The sequence below is a fragment of the Oryctolagus cuniculus genome, chromosome 11 (genome assembly GCF_051225735.1).
Source record: "Oryctolagus cuniculus isolate XC-2025 breed Fujian yellow rabbit chromosome 11, ASM5122573v1, whole genome shotgun sequence".
In the NCBI taxonomy this organism is placed as follows: domain Eukaryota; kingdom Metazoa; phylum Chordata; class Mammalia; order Lagomorpha; family Leporidae; genus Oryctolagus; species Oryctolagus cuniculus.
This window is the reverse complement of record NC_142877.1, coordinates 39939467-39957048: the sequence shown is the minus strand read 5'-3', so window position 1 is coordinate 39957048 and position 17582 is coordinate 39939467. Positions and strand designations below refer to the sequence as shown.

The 17582-nt window shown below is 39.9% G+C and overlaps 1 protein-coding gene across 4 annotated transcripts in view; it reads right to left on the bottom strand.

Annotated features, from left to right (window-relative positions):
- MACROD2 (mono-ADP ribosylhydrolase 2) overlaps positions 1 to 17582 on the bottom strand; it is a 2169899-nt gene that overhangs the window by 1067212 nt on the left and 1085105 nt on the right. The window lies entirely within an intron of this gene.

The following is a 17582-nucleotide window of genomic DNA, read 5'->3' as shown; positions in this document are numbered from 1 at the left end:
TACAAGTCTCCCTTCCTCTTTGCTCTTCCTCCCGCTCCCCTTCTCTCTTCCTCTCAGTCTCCTTCCTCTTTCTTGCTCCTCTTCCTTCCCTCCAATGTCTTTCCCCAGCACATATCTCTGATTTTAGTCATTTTTCTCTTTGATCTCTACAAGCATCTTTGTTTGCCATCTCAGGTCAAAAATATTATCATCATCCTGTTTTTACTTCCTTCCACAGAGATAGCATCTTATGCTATGCTATCAGCCCCTATAACATTCCTCTCTTTTATACATTTAAAAAAACAACTTAAGTTATGATAAGTGATAAGGGGAGTTCATTTTTTCAATTAAAAAAAAAAGAACTCCTTGATTTAAAAAGAATGTAACAATTAGTTCATTTATCCAACACAGTATTGTGAAATCATTAAAAAGAAAAATGAGGAAAAGATTCAAAATATATCATCAGGTAAAAAAAAATTTAAAAACATTATAGCTGTATATATATTTCTGTGACTATTCAAAAGAAACTTATAATAGCAGCTAATTCTGGAATTAGGAATATGGATGGTACGGAGGTATTAGGAAGGAAGATCTTTGCTTAATTTTTTACCCTTATTTGCTGCTTAGATTTACCATCAGTAAATGTAAAATGAAGAATGGTTTTAAAGTTCCTAAAATGAACACCACTTAAAAATATTATTCTATATGCATGTATACCACCTTCACCTAATCTTGTATTCATGTCTCTGAGGTAGGTACCTGAGAATATATGCTTTTTTTTTTCAGAGAAGTAAAATAAAAAAAATGAGATGGTTAAACAGCTTACATGAGAGAGCCAGAGAGATTCAGACACAGAATCATACCAAGCGTTCCTGTTAGGACAGATTAGGTTACATGGTGGCAACCAATACCCCTCACATAACAACTGCCTCAAACCAAAAACATGGTTTTTTTCAATGCAACATGTACAGTGAGGGTTAGTTTCAACTCTGTTCTATGTTTTCTGGACCTCCAGGCTGACAGATGAGCCACAATGCTGATCCTTGCTGGTGACTTTGGCAAAGGAAAGATCTTACATTTTAATGAAAGCCTTGTCTACTTCCACTTACAACTCTTTGGCCAAAATAGGTCATGTACTATAATTTCTCCAATCACCTCCACAGAAAGAGCAGTCTTTTTTTTTTTTTTTTTTTTTTTTTTTTTTTTTTGACAGGCAGAGTGGACAGTGAGAGAGAGACAGAGAGAAAGGTCTTCCTTTGCCGTTGGTTCACCCTCCAATGGCCGCCGCGGCCGGTGTGCTGTGGCCGGCGCACCATGCTGTCCGATGGCAGGAGCCAGGTACTTATCCTGGTCTCCCATGGGGTGCAGGGCCCAAGCACTTGGGCCATCCTCCACTGCCCTCCCTGGCCACAACAGAGAGCTGGCCTGGAAGAGGGGCAACCGGGACAGAATCCGGTGCCCCGACCGGGACTAGAAAGAACCCAGTGTGCCGGTGCCGCAAGGCGGAGGATTAGCCTAGTGAGCCACAGCACCCGCCAGAAAGAGCAGTCTTAACCATATGCTTAGAATTGAAATTGGGGGTGGGAAGTCTAGAATCAGTAAACTTAACGGCTAACATTCTAAACACTGTAGTTCAAGTCCTTTCATGATGAATCATTATACCTAGATAGATTTTCACTTTCCTCACATCCTGAATTACACTTTCATTTTAAAATTCCTGATACTAATGAATTATAATATATATATGTGTGTGTGTAGGCAGTAAAAGCTCTATCTTTTGGTAGGTAGGAAGACACAAAGAACAGTGAAGTTGAACATCTCATTGCCCACTTAGCCACATCAAGTTTGGAATATTAACAAAAGAGAAAGGCAGCTGCAGCCTGTAGATAGTATAGCATGCTGCACGGAACACAAGATAAACAAGTATTCTCCAAACACTCACAGGCTCTTAGCCTCAATCACATACCCTTAATCAGATGTCAATTCAGTAGCAAATTTTTTAAATAATGATGATGTAACACCCATTAGTAAATAGGAGACATCAATTACATTATATATCATGCCTGGACTGACAAATAATCATGAACAAAACACACTGATAAGCAGTGTGCTTTTCAGCCAAGGGCAACCAATGAAAGCAATGAGTTATCAAAGAGACATATAGAAAGATGTTCTCTTGTAAGGAAAGTCACAGAAGCTGTTAATCATGTGCAGATAATTGAATTATGGTCAACAAAATGTTAAGAGTAGCAGAACTGAGAGTCCAGATTAATAAAGTCCTTTGCAGAAAGGAAGCATACAAGGCTACTTCAAAATGTTCATGGGGACAAAAAAGATTAAAAGGTAAGTTTATTTGGGCACAAAAAAAACACATTGAATTCATTCATATCTGCTTTTTTCATGATACACATTTCTCATTGAATTATTGAAAATCACCTTCTTTGTCTGGGATAAGTCAAGAACAACAAGTTATAAGGTGTAACATCTGCAACTGAGTAATTCACAACCCAGGTACAGAAAGAAGGGATAGGGCAATTACCTGAGCTGGCGTTGTACCAGTCAAGAAGTGAAGGGCAATGGTGAGGATTAAAAAGGAAAAAGACAACTGGGAAGGAGAAAGAATATTTCAAGAAAAAATACAGGATTTGGAAACTGAATATGGTCAGCCAGAGACAGCAGAGATTCATATAGAAAAGAACTAACTCCCTAAAATGGCGCTATGGCACGTTCTACACCCTGACACCATCCTAGTCTCAAGCCCCCTAGCCCCCATCTCCATTGCTGGAAGCCAGGTAGCCACATGGCACAACCACCAGTGTCAGCCCCACCCCATCCTAATGGGATTCGCTGCTCCTACTTCCCTGCCACCCTCCAGCAAAGTTTTAAAGGGACCTGTTCCTTAAAACGTGTCTCTCTCTCTCTCTCTCTCTCTCCCCCTCTCTCTCTCTCTCCTGACCTCTGTCTCTGTCTTTCTCTCTCTCTTACACTCTCCTTATCCCTCTTTTCCTTCTTTGCCCCTTCCCTCCAGTCTGTCTGGTTTCCCCCAATAAACTCTCTCCCGAAAAGAAAAGAAAAGAAAAGAAAAGAAAAGAAAAGAAAAGAGAAAAGAAAAGAACTAACTCCCTTCCTGAGACGCCTGCAAGTACATGTGCACATTCCTAGGCATATGCATGCACACATACATAATGAGAGTTGTTTACTAGGAGTACTTGTATCACAGCCAGAAATGGATGGTTGGGAGGGTTTCTGTTCTTCCCTTCTGGTAGGAGAAAGTTCTCAATGTGTTTGATCTCATTCATGTTGAATCAGAGTGATGGAAGGACATGTGCATGATGCAGGGTTTGGGGAATCATTCTCTTTACAGGGCTGGTGCTCAAGGTAGGGCATGAGGTAAAAATCATGTTAGAAGTTATCCACGTGGGATGGGTCAGAATGCATTTTTATACTTGATCTTATCCAAAAGGCCATGAAATGATCAGAGACACTTTTTGAAAGTATTCTTAAATATCTGTCTCTTACTACAAACCAGCATGTTTCAATATCTTATATTTGAGGATTTAAAAATTTTTGCTTTATGAGACATTTATTCTATCTTGTTCTAGAAAGAGTTTGAGAAGGGCTAAAGCAGTAAAACCACATGAAACAGGAAGAGATAAAGGGAAGATGTTTAAAATGTATAATTCATTCAAGTGAGTGACTGAAGAATTGAAAGTAAAGATGATCTCCCAAGGGAAGAACATCAAGGAAAAAGAGGGCTGGGCTTATGCAATGTGTTGTGGTTTAGGAAGTGTCATGAAAAATCAGAGCTAACAAAGATTACAGGTCAGAGAACAGGGCAGAAAGCCAGCAGAAGTGTGTCAGAAATGCTCTACTGTTCTGATGACTGTTTTCCATATCTTAGACTGTTTTTCAAAAAAAAAAAAAAAAAAAAAAAAAAAAAAAAAAAAAAAAAACACTCCAATATAGTAAAGTTCTTTAAGTTCCTTCAGTTATAACAAGGTCATTTTTCACAGCTATTTTGATAGATATTACAAAAGTTTGTTGTTGTTATCACAAGGGAAAAAAACACTGATACGGAGAAAAATAACCAAGGGAATATCAGAATGAAATAACTGGTTTGAAGTAGTTTTATGAAAAACAAATCTGGGGGTACTGGTGATCTTTCTTTACTTGGATATGACCTCATATTTCCCAAGTATCTGCATCATATATCTGGAATTTATGAACTTATGAATCAGAACATGATTTATGAATTTATTAAAAAGGTAAACCAACAAAGAAAGCCAAGTTTCACAGCAGCTTCATCAGACATACTGAACTTAGTGTTTCTGAACAAGATGCAGAAATGCCTGTAGACACTCTTTTCCCTCTATGTCTAAGATAAGTGTTGGCAAATCCTTCTCTCATTCTCTACAACAGCCACCAGCACAGATGGCACCTCCCAGTGTGATAGCTGCGTGAACTTGAGAGGAGAAAATGACAGACAAGGTTATGGCTCTCCTACGGAGGTGGGAAAGGTGCTTTGCTTCTTTTGGGTGTTTGGGATTCCCAAGCTGAGGCCCTTCACCTCAGATGTTGTTTAGAAGAACATTAAAAATTTAACTGACTCAGTGGAGTTGTGTGTTCTGATTAAGGTCTTCTGAACTCAGGTCAGAATGAGGCCCACGGTAAACTTCTTACTGACAAGTTTTCCACAGTTATTGGAGACCTTAAATAACCCCATTTCTTTGCTGTCTTACATCAGCTTTAATAGTATTAAGTTCTCTTAGAAAGTGATGCACTAGGGACTCCTTGTGTGTTAAAAGGTTGTTGTAGGAGTTAAAAAACACTCCAACCCAGTTACTCTTGAGTGTTTTGAAACACACATGACTATTTACTGCAGAAAATTCTTAGATTGCTTTAGGTTCAAATACAGCATTTTAATATTGAATTAATATTTATATAAAGCTTAAAATCTGAGCAAATATGAAGAATCTTCAAACAGTTCATGAGAAATATATACTACAAGAAAACTGTGCGGGCCGGCGCCGCGGCTCAATAGGCTAATCCTCCAACTAGCGGCGCCGGCACACCAGGTTCTAGTCCTGGTCGGGGCGCCGGATTCTGTCCCAGTTGCCCCTCTTCCAGGCCAGCTCTCTGCTGTGGCCAGGGAGTGCAGTGGAGGATGGCCCAAGTGCTTGGGCCCTGCACCCCATGGGAGACCAGGAGAAGCACCTGGCTCCTGGCTTCGGATCAGCGCCGTGGGCCGGCCGCAGCGCGCCAGCCGCAGTGGCCATTGAAAGGTGAACCAACGGCAAAAGGAAGACCTTTCTCTCTGTCTCTCTCTCTCACTGTCCACTCTGCCTGTCAAAAAAAAAAAAAAAAAAAAGAAGAAGAAGAAGAAAAAGAAGAAGAAAACTGTGCATGGATTTCAAAAGTATTTGCACCAAAATAAATTTATATTTTAATTTCATTTTCCATGAACATTTTGAAGTACCCTTGTATTATTGCAAATGCCTATGGATAAACAACTACATGGAACATCATGTCAGTGAGAGTCTCAACAGGAAACAGATGGCACTTTCAGATGGTGGAATGTGAACATGCTGAATAGAGAGACTGTTTAGAAAGATGTGGGAAGGGTTTAGCAACCACCAGAGCTAATGCCATTTCCTGGGGCTAGTAAGCAGAATACTCTACCATATATAAGCACTGTGCCATATACAAGCCCAAAAGACATAAGGCAAAGAGTAGTTAAAGGAATGTGAAGAAAGCAACAGGAAATAAATACCTCACCTTTATTCTCTTCCTTTCCTCAGACTTCCTGCTCGAACTGTCTTTTAAACAAATTCAACCACAAGCTAGAAGACAGGGAAACTCACTGAGAGTCCATACAGATGAGTTTCTCTGGGCAGAGAAAATGCGAAGTAGATGAGGGATAGTTTTGGAGGGCAAATGGAAGATTGCCCAGTATGGATGCACTTACTGACTCAGCAGGGATATGCTTTAAGGCAGAAAACAGGAATGGTCTTAATTACGGCATTTTGAATTTCAAAAGTGATATTGTTATATTATAAGAAATACACATTTGGTCCCTAATCCTGACACGGAATTGCTAAAACTGTTGTGGTTTTCTCAGTAATAAGAATGATAAGAGGGTTTGCTTTTGCCATTCAGAGGAAGCCCGTTCAAACATGCCTGATGTTGTGCTAGTGTGCTGACTGGGCCTGAGTTCTGTGAGTCATTCAATAAGTGATCAAAACTGAGGAGGATATTATAGGAACCCCCAATTAGTCAGTATGTCAGAAGTACTGGTCTGGATTTTTGATTTGTGCTGAAATTTGGGTGTCAGAATCAAGCATACAAAGTGTTAGAGAAGAGCATAGTGGAGGAAGCAAGCTCCCCTCTACCATCTCCAGACAAAGAGTTCTTTCCGATTGCAGGAAACAGGAAAGGGAAGGAGTGATGAGTGAAGGAAGATCTGTAGGCCCAGGAGCAGAGGGCCTATGCCAACCTTGCAAAAGGAGACACTCAGGAAAACAGGAGATGCAGAGAAAGATTGTGGGTATGCAACATCAAAGTGAAGTGCAGGAAACTCAAGTGGATGAAGGGAGTCAGGTGCAATGCAATGGGGAGAGGAAGGGGGCGGTTTTCATGCCCTAGCACAGCAGGCAGAGCCAGCAAACTGGAGACTTTCAAGCAAGAATGCACACACTAAGTTATTGCACTTCGAATTTTTCAAGACAAACCAGGATAATAGATGATTCAAGTAAATTGTATAGATTCTTAAGCTATGTATGTTAAATAAAATGTTCCTGTGGATCTAATTCAGTCCACACAATGGTCATGGGAACATGGAGTATTTCATGCTTGTTGTGCCCTGAGTAAGGCACTAAAGCAGCAGGGAAATTTGCTAGACCTGAGGGTCTACAAAGACTGGAACGAAGGACACATCAAACTAGACTTAGGACCAATGAAAAAGCGGGTACTTCTTGCGTTTATGCCTGACTCCACACAAGGTTCCTGGAACACTGATACAACCTAGGGAAAGGGAAAGGAATGCCCAAGCAATTGAGCTTAAGGTTTAATACCATATCAGAAGATTCAGCACCCAGGAAAGGAATACTATTGTAGAGAATTAAAACCACCGAAACTCAGCCGGCGCCGCGGCTCACTAGGCTAATCCTCTGCCTCGCGGCGCGGGCACACCAGGTTCTAGTCCCGGTCGGGGCTCCAGATTCTGTCCCGGTTGCCCCTCTTCCAGGCCAGCTCTCTGCTGTGGCCAGGGAGTGCAGTGGAGGATGGCCCAAGTGCTTGGGCCCTGCACCCCATGCACCCCATGGGAGACCAGGAGAAGTACCTGGCTTCTGCCATCGGATCAGCGCAGTGTGCCAGCCGCAGCACGCCGGCCACGGCGGCCATTGGAAGGTGAACCAACGGCAAAAAGAAGACCTTTCTCTCTGTCTTTCTCTCTCACTGTCCACTCTGCCTGTCAAAAACACACACAACAACACCGAAACTCATCAATATTCCCTAGTTCCCTTCAGCAAAGTTTGTCTCTAAATTTATAAGGTATGATCCAGTCTTCCTGCCTGTATGTTCCAACATCCTGTTGGGAGATAAAGCCAAGTTGGTCACTGGAATTTTCTGCTTCTCTTCTGTACAAACTGTAGCCCTGCTGAGCTTCTGCTGATGGCACTTCAGGAGCTCAGACAGGGGCCTTCCTGGTCCATTGCAATTCCGAGGCAGGGTTCAAAGACAACTGAGATGATTCTACTTCCAGCTCTGGAGTTGTCATAATTCGCTGTGGCACCTACAGCAAGATATGCCTTCCCTGCTAGACACAAATAGTCTCGTCACAAATTGTGAGGGTGAAGGTCAGGCCCTATGTGAACAATGAAGCCAGTTATGACATACTGTAAATGAATGAGCATCTCGTAGATCAGAAAGTTCATCATTGTTTTTGTACTACTGATATTCTTCCACATAGATTTTATCTTCCTTTTTACAAAAATGTGGTTAACTGTCTTCTTATCTTTGCTGAGTATTCTAGAAACTGTCAGAATTTACCCTTTTTTAATGTACTTCCCCTCTTTTTTAGCAGGGGAAAGATAGGTTATGAAAATAACCCACAAAATTTTCACTTTCTCTTTGTCATGGGTAAATTATACCTCAAGGAAACAGCACTTTCTTGTTTTTTATTTTTCTTTTACACAGTAGAGTCTAAGATCACAAACCACATGTTTATTACTCATGATTGGATCTCTAAACTTTTCTGAAATCTTTTCACTAACTCTCCTGTCACTGAATGGCTTCAAGCTCTCCAACTTCCTTGAATCCTGCTTGGCATTCATGACATGCTTCTGTACTATATGTTCTTCCATCTTTTGAAGACATATTTCAGCCAATGGGGCTAAAAGATCTCAATGTTAAATTATAACATTCTGTATTATTGAACAATGCAATGGAATATTTCAATATTCAGACTGAAAGATATAATGATGGAGAAAGTAAACAGTCAATGGCAAAAAGGACACAGGTATAAATCTGAAAAAAAAATAGAAAAAAATCAAAATTTAGAAGTGATATCCTTTTCCTGAAGCTGGAAATGTGGCTAAAGGTAGGCATTTGAAATAGTGTCCGACATTGGTCAGGTGTTAGCATTAGTCAGAGAATATTGTTATGGTCACGAGAGATGATCTCCTCCAGTGACTGGGTACTGTGTAAAAATGTTTCATGCCCTTTAAGGATTTAGAATTATGACATTAAAGAAACTGTTCCACTTCCTGACCTTTTCTCTCCAAAATGGAGATCACCTATCATCAGTTTCCAGTTTTTTAAAGCACACAAATCACTGATGTGGGTCAATACCAAAGCACAAATAATAATGCAAATCAAAAAGTCGGAAATGCATATGACAAGCCATATCAATAAATTACATGAAATGCAAAATTTTCACCAAAATGTCAGTTCTAAAAGAATGAAAAAAATGACGGATTTCATCTACTTGAATGTATCATTAATACTTCTGACAGACTGGATCTGTACCCAAGGAGCTAAATAACAGTTATAAACACATAGTTCAACTCAAGACCTGAACTTCATAATTGGATGAGAATGTTAAAAGCCAAGACTTCACAGTTACTTAAATATATTACAAATTGCCACAAAGAATAGTTCAGCCCCAAACATTAAGCATAGCTAAGAGGATGCTCAGTAACAAAGAAAATAACTTTGTATAAAGCAGTCTGTTGACCAATGTCCTGATAGGGTCAGAGAAAAACATTATTTTAAATCCAGAAGAGTTGGAAACCAAAATATAGGAGTAGTAGAAATATCTGATGTGGAAAAAAAATGACATTTGGGTCCCTATAAGGGAACTGATCTTTTTCCTAATTGATCACCCTATGACCATTCATTGCAATCCCATCAGTAGAAATATAGTCCTTCCAAAAATCTTCTGGAAAAAGAAACCTGAGATGCAGGATGAGGAATGGTGATAGATTAAACCCTATAATCTATAATCAAACCATATAATCTATAATTCACTATAATTGAAGCAGTTTGGAAAGTAGGAATAGACCTGGCCAAATATATAGTTGAGAAAGGCTGCATTAGGGCATTTCTAAGTGATGAAACAACCACACCCTGACACAGTTTCCAGCAAACAGAATTGCTTTTCCCCCGAATATACAAAAAAAAAAAAAAAGATTCACATGCTTTTAGGATAATAAATGGCACTAAAGAGCAATAGAAAGGACTCTGAGGTAACTACCTCTCAAGGAACTCTGAAAGCCTCCAGAACCTTACAACAGCTAGGTTCTGATAATAGCACTTTTATGTTACAAAAAGTATCTCTAGATGCAAGAAAGAAGAAAGGGACAATAGAAGCAAACCATGATACAGGCTGCTGTACACAACTATAGGTAACTCCGGTGGATTCCCTATCCTGTACCTCATTCTTATCCTTAGCAAGTCGTATGATAACTTTCTGCTTAGTTATATGTCACACCTTTCTCCCTAAACTTTCTCCCTAACTCTCTACCTCTATATCTCCTGAAATGGGATGCTATGGTTTGGTAAGTGATGATGGTTCTCAGGGAACAATACCCCAAAGTATGACACATCAGCATGCTGAGTGTAGCTGATCCTCTCTGTCAATGGGGTTCACATCCACAGAGTCAGCGAACCAAGAACTGAAAATATTTAAAGAAAATTTCATTTGTAGCGAACATCTACAGACTGCTTTGTTGTCATTATCTCTAGACAACATAGTATAATAACAATTTATTTAGCATTTAGATCACATTAGTTGTAAGTTAGAGATGATATATAGTGTATGGGAGGAATGTAAAGGTTATACACCATTTTATATAGGAAACTTAAACATCTGCAGATTTTAGTGTTTATGCGGATGAGGGTGGCTGGCACAATTCCCCATGGACATCAAGTGACAACTGTACTTTGAAGTGAAGATTGGAGGGGCTTCAGAAACAAGGGCTCCCTGACCTTCCCCCACTCCCTTTTCTTCCCCAAGGTTTTTCATAGAACCTATAATTCCTCTCCCCTAAAGCAAGCTATGAAACCAGAAAAGGTCACTTTCTGACCTACTTTCAGTGGAAGTAGGTTGTAAGACCCTTTTGTGACAGGTGTTCTCCCCATACCTAGGAAGAAGGAATGCTACACAGATGCCATGAGGAATCTGAACAAACATGCCTTGCTAGCTTCTCTCTCACAGTTTATTACCATGACCACACTTCTAAATGAGTGTCCATTTTTTCATCAAAATGAAGCATAAAAATGCTTGCCCTTTGTCTTTGGGTCTTCATTCCCCAAGGCTCTCAGGTCATATACAACTTTGTTAAGCAAGTTTGTTACGCTTTCTATTGTTCATCTGTCTTATAAAATGTATTTTTATGTATTTTAAAATCAGATGGGGAGGGGAAAAGGGAGAGGGAAGAGAGAGAGAGAGAGAGAAATCCCATTTCCTGGCTTACTTCTTAAATATTGGTAAAGGCTAGGACTGGACTATACTGAACCCAAGAACTCAGTCCGGGGCTCCTAAATCAGTGGAAAGGATTCAAGTATTTAAACCAACACTTGCTTCCGCCCAGGGTGTGCATTATCAGGAAGATGGAATTCTAAGTGGAGCTAGAACTTCAACTTGGGCACTCCAACATGGGATGAGGGGATCTCAAGCTGCTTTTCAATCTTTGTGTCCAATGTTCACCTCTTATTCTGCCTTTTTTTTTTTATGAAATTTCACTCGTGGACCTGGCAATGGGTGAAGCAAAAATATTATTTTATTGTTCTTACAGTGTCTTGCCTTTACATTTTCTTCAATAACTAGCTGATGCATTTGATTAACACTTGAAATTCTTTGCATACTTCTGTGAGTCAATCACATGCATGTTAAGAATGGAGTTATACTTCATATCATGTTTCCTAGCCTTTACCTCACCTGGTTCACACAGGTGATATCCTGAATACATCTCTTATCCGGGCCAAGCTGCATCAAAAAGTATTTTAAGACCAATTAATGGGGGCCGGTGCTGTGGCATGGCAAGTAAAGCCACCACCTGCTGTGCCGGCATCCCTTATGGGCACCAGTTCAAGACTCAGCCACTCCACTTCCAATCCAGCTCTCTGCTATGGCCTGAGAAAGCAGTAGAGGATGGTCCAAGTCCTTGGGCTCCTGAACCCACATAGGAGACCTGGAAGAAGCTCCTGGCTTCTGGCTTCTGATTGGTGCAGCTCTGGCTGTTGTGGCCAATTGGGGAGTGAACCAGCAGATTTAAGATCTCTCTCTCTCCTTCTCTCTCTGCCTCTCCTCTCTCCATGTAACTCTGACTTTCAAATACATAAATCTTAAAAAAAAAAAAAAACGACCAATTAATGGACTGGCATTGTGGTGTAGTGATTTAAACCTATGATACCAGCATCCCAGTTGCTCCACTTCCAATCCAGTTCCCTGCTAGTGTGCCTGGGAAAGCAGCAGAATATGGCTCAAGTGGTTGGACACCTGCTACCTATGTGGCAGATCCAGATGGAGTTCCGGGCTACTGGCTTCAGCCTGCCAGGATATTGTGGACATTTGGAGAGTGAAGTCGCAGATGGAATATGGCACTCTGTGTCTGTGTGTGTGTGTGTGTGTGTTTCTTACTTTCTTTCTATGACTCTGTTTTTCAAATAATAAATCAAGATGAAGAAAGAAGAACAACACACCACCACCACCACCAACAACAACCAATTAGGGACCATCAACTTGCCTCCAGGTTGAGGCAGTCCTGAGCATAAGGTATGCACTAGTTTTATGACACTGAATGTAGATTCCTATTATCACAAGTGGAATGTATGGTCTGGAACTACTTGGGTTTGCTGGTTATAATTTTTTTTTGACAGGCAGAGTGGACAGTGAGAGAGAGAGAGACAGAGAGAAAGGCCTTCCTTTTCCGTTGGTTCACCCCCCAATGGCTGCTGTGGCCGGCGCGCTGCGGCCGGTACACCGCGCTGATCCGATGGCAGGAGCCAGGTGCTTCTCCTGGTCTCTCATGTGGGTGCAGGGCCCAAGGACTTGGGCCATCCTCCACTGCACTCCCGGGCCACAGCAGAGAGCTGGACTGGAAGAGGAGCAACCGGGACAGAATCTGGCGCCCCGACCGGGACTAGAACCAGTGTGCCGGTGCCGCAGGCGGAGGATTAGCCTAGTGAGCCGCGGCGCCAGCCTGCTGGTTATAATTTTTCACTTCAGCAATAGAAGAGTGGCCCTTGACCATTCAGACTAATGAAGCTTCTAAAAGGTTCATCCTATATTTTATAACATATGCTAATAACATTTTACTAGCTAGGAGGCATGTATTCTGAGCATTTACACACTTACTACTCTTGGTAACGCTGTGAAGTAGGGATCACCATTTCCATTGTATAGATGGGGACACTGACTTACATATGATCATATAGCTAATAATTGTCATCATATCTGGCTAAAAACAAAATAAAGGCATTAACATGCAGAGGTAAAAATAAATGAAATAAATGCAAGGGGTAGAATCGAAGAGGGAGTGACTAAAGGCAAGACAGCATTCTCATACTGTGTTCTCCCTCTCTTTTACACTCTATTCCCAACACAATACACTGCCTAAATTGCCAGCATATTTGAACAAATTTACACCTGACTGTCTAAAGAGTTGTATCACAAAGGTTCAGGGGAGGTTGTAAATACTGGTTTCTGTTCTGGGTGAGTGACTTCATTTAAATTCTCTACTTGTGTTGTTTTCCTAGCAATGTTTCAAGGAAAGAATTCCAGGAAAGTATGTCTTTTGAAAATCATTCACAAATACCTACTGAAATCATCCATTTTCTTCATATGCCTCTTAAGTAAATGAAATCCTAAAAACAAGTTAATTTCCCAAAGTGGCAATTGACTGGGATTTAAAAACATGAAGATGTTATGTGTTGTATTGTAATGCAACAAAAGATCACAAAGCTTTGGAGGGAAAAACAAATGTGATTAAGCAGGAGACTTTGATCTTTATAATTAATCTTATAAAAGGATTAATTATGATATTTTATAATCATGAGCAAGTATTTATAAAAGATTATGCAAAGATTATATTCATAAATAAGTGAATTATTCTAAATTAATTTTGCTTTCCTACAAGCCAGATTTTGGAATCCTTGGTAATAAAGGGGTATAGAAAGATGTTGACTTTTTATAGAGTTAAACAACACCTTCAGTGTATTGTTGAGATACACTTATCCCCACGACACAGTGGTGATTTGGAATCACCTACAGATTTTGGACATCCAAAAAATACTCAAGAGCTGAATGAGGGCCTGACTATGATACGGAGTGGTGGTCTCAAACTTTAGTGTATATTGGAATCATCTGAAGAGTTTGTTGAAATATAGATTGCTGGGCTCCACCTCAGAGTTTGATAGGGCTGGAGTTAGACCAACAATTTACATTTTTAATAAGTTCCCAAGTGATATTGATCCTGCGGATCCAGGTATGACACTTTGAGAATCACTGATGTACTCAAAGGCGAAATAGATGGTCATCATAGAATTTTGTGGTTATTATCTAATGGTTACTTGAAACTGTTATCATTCAAGACCTACTTGTGGTCCTTCCAGAGACAGTACCGACCCAGGAAGATGGATTATACCTGAATATGAAGGGGGAAAAAGCTCCCTGCTAATGTGCCTAGGAAAGCAGCAGATGATGGCCCAAGTACTTGGGCCCCTGATGTCCATGAGGGAATGCAGATGGAGTTCCTGGTTTCTGGCTTTAGCCTGACCCAGCCCAGGCCTTTGTGAGCAGCTGGGGAGTAAACCAACAGGTGAAAGATCTCTCTGTCTCTGTCTCCCACCCCCATATTTACTTTTCAAATAAATAAATAAATCTTTAAATATATATATACCAATGTCATTTTTGAGAAGCAAGTTCTAATGAAATAGAAAAAGCTGTTACAACTAATAAGACTATTAAATTTATTTTAATACATATAAAATAAATACACATAGATCCAGAAAATTAACTGAGGTATTTATTTGTGTTTTCTTTCTATTTCTGTTCCCTCTGTTTCTTTTTTTTTTTTTAAAGATTTTATTTATTTATTTGAGAGGTAGAGATACATACAATGAGAGGGAGAGAGAGAGAAAGGTCCTCTATCCGCTGGTTCACTCCCTAGTTGGCTGCAACGACCAGAGCTGAGCTGATCTGAAGCCAGGAGCCAGGAGCCTCCTCTGGGTTTCCCATGCAGGTGCAGGGGCCCAAGCGCTTGGGCCATCCTCCACTGCTTTTCCCAGGCCACAGCAGAGAGCTGGATTGGAAGTGGAGCAGCTGGGACTAGAACCGGTACCCAAATGGGATGCCAGCGCCACAGGTGGAGGATTAACCTACTATGCCACAGCGCCGGCCCCAATCCCTCTATTTCAATCAGGCAGCCAATTAATTCTCTGTTCCCCTTAGACATGGGTGCTGTCTGAGAGCAGAAGTTGCCTGCAGATAGCTGACCTGTCTGGATTTGCTTTAACTGAAAGCTGATCTGTGAAAGAGAATTATACCAGGAAGATAAGAGGGAGCAAGGCTGGCAGTGCCAGGGAGGAAAAGACTCATAGCAAGGAAGGGAAAAGAAGATACAGTTGTCTAGAACTCCCTGGTAGGTCCCAGGGAGAGAAGGAAAACCAGGAATAGAGTCTCTTAGCCTCTCTGTGGGCCCGGAGGCCTGTTGGCACGAGCACAGCAGGACTGCCCTCATCTTCCAGAGACTGTGGGAATCTAACACTAACCCTCCCAGCAGCCGCCAGGATGTACAAAGCTTTGCCCATTTTCTAAGTATCAAGCAAGAGCCTCAGTGACCTTAGGGAGGGATCGGAAGTTCCATAAAGACTGGCAATTATGGTTTTCCTGAAAATTCAGAGAGCTGGTTGTCAGGTACTCTTAAAGGCAGGATGAAATTTGAATTAAAGAAATAAGATTAATTTTTGCATCCCCAAGTTTGATTACAAATCTGTAATTATGGCGTGTTTTATAAAATGAGTAAATTTCTGCTGTGATGAAATGACAATTCTATTCACAAGACAATAAAAATTACAAAATTTCTAGGAATAATTCTTTATAAATGGCCAAGGAAACTACAAAGCCAAAAGAAGGACACACACACTAAAAAGGAAGATTTGCATAAAGAAATACAGCCATTTGCTGTGTGGGAAAACATTAACATTAGTGTGATGTCAACTCCCCTCTATATATTAATTTAATCCTTTGTAATCATTCCAATTACATTTGTTTGTTGAAGGAAACACTTGACAAAGAAGCTCTAAGCTTTGATAAAATGAGATCATTAAATTAGCTAAGAATATTCAGGAATAAGGGATAAAACGATGGGTCCGAATGTGAATTGAAGGCCCAGCACTGTGGCACAGCAGGTAAAGCTACCACCTGCAGTGTCAGCAACCCATGTGGGTGCCAGTTCGAATCCCGCCTGTTCCACTTCTGATCCATCTCTCAGCTATGGCTTGGGAAAGCACTGGAACATGGCCCAAGTCGCTAGGCCCCTGCCCCCTCCTCCCCTCAACCAAGGGAGACCCAGAAGAAGTTCCTGGCTCCTGGCTCCTGGCTTTGGATCAGCTCAGCTCCAGCCGTTGCTGCCATCTGGGTAGTGAACCAACAGATGAAGGACGCCTCTCTCTCTTTCTCTCTCTCTCTGCCTTTGCCTCTCTAACTCTGCCTTTCAAATAAATAAATAAATTTTAAAAAAAGAATGTGAACTAATATTACATGATCAGAATCAGAACATGAAGTTCTGAAAAATATCCATATATATTTATAAATTTCAAACTAGAATCAATAAATAATGAGCTAATAATTTGAAGAAAACATGAATCACCCCTATCCTAAGGTATACTAAAATAAACTTTATAAGAACCAAAAATACAAATGTATACTAGTGAAGCCTTTCTAAATGAAAATGAGATATGGCTTACAAATCTTAGCACTACAGATAAATAGAAGCCATAAAAACTTGATGATACCAAAAAATGTCATTTGTATAGGTAAAAGAAAAAAATTAGGAGAAAACCAAAAATAAAATGTGTGCAACACATGAGAGTGAACCTTTAATATCTTTTATATATAAATGGCTCATAGATTAATAAGGAAATATAAGCACTAACTAGAATAGGTACTTTCTTTAAGAAGCCATATAAATGTGAGATGTGCCTTGATAAGTTATTGAATTCAGCAAGAAATTAATATTCAAATAATAACATGCTGGCAATTTTTCCATACCAAATTAATACCATTTTTTATTTTGATGATAATATTCAGTGGTGGTAAGAGTAAGAAAATGGGCTTCTTGGATCCTGCTGATGCAAGTTAAATGCATACTAAAAGGAAAATTTTACTGAAACATAATTCCAGCAATTTTACTTTAAGATATTTGCCCTAATAAAATATTAGGGATATACAACAGGATCTGGCTATAATGATCCTGTCAATAGTGCTGCTGATGTAAATGGGAGGACTACAGTAAATATTCAATAATGATTTCAAGTGCTCACAACACAACATTCTTTTTAACTGCTAAATACATTATGAAATTATTTTTAGGTTCAAAATATATTACTAAATATATTACAAAATTATAAATATATTACAAAATATATTAATTTCCATTAAGTGAAAAAAGCAGGTTATAAAATACCATAAAGAATATATCCCGCTTTCATTAATTATTGCATCTGTGAATGCAGGTATTCATTTAAAAAAACTCAAAATATACAACAAAGAAGTCCAATGTTGTAACTTGCTGATGCTTATATAAAGTGTTTAACAATTTACATCCATTTGAAAACACTTCTCTTCCTTGTGAATAAATCACTTCCAAACTTTGTATTTTAGATTTTAAATCCCACCCCCGCATTTTGTCAACCATAGGTTGAACCTATTCAAAGCACTATATAAATTGAGTAGGGGAGGGAGAAAGTGAAGTTGTGGGGGTGGATTTCCAAAGTGTTCCAGAAAATTCTGCTGATTTTGCAGTCTTAAAATTCACTTCCAGGATGGTAGCATAGACAATGATTTGCCTCACCTTGTAACACCTTGGAAACCTCATTAC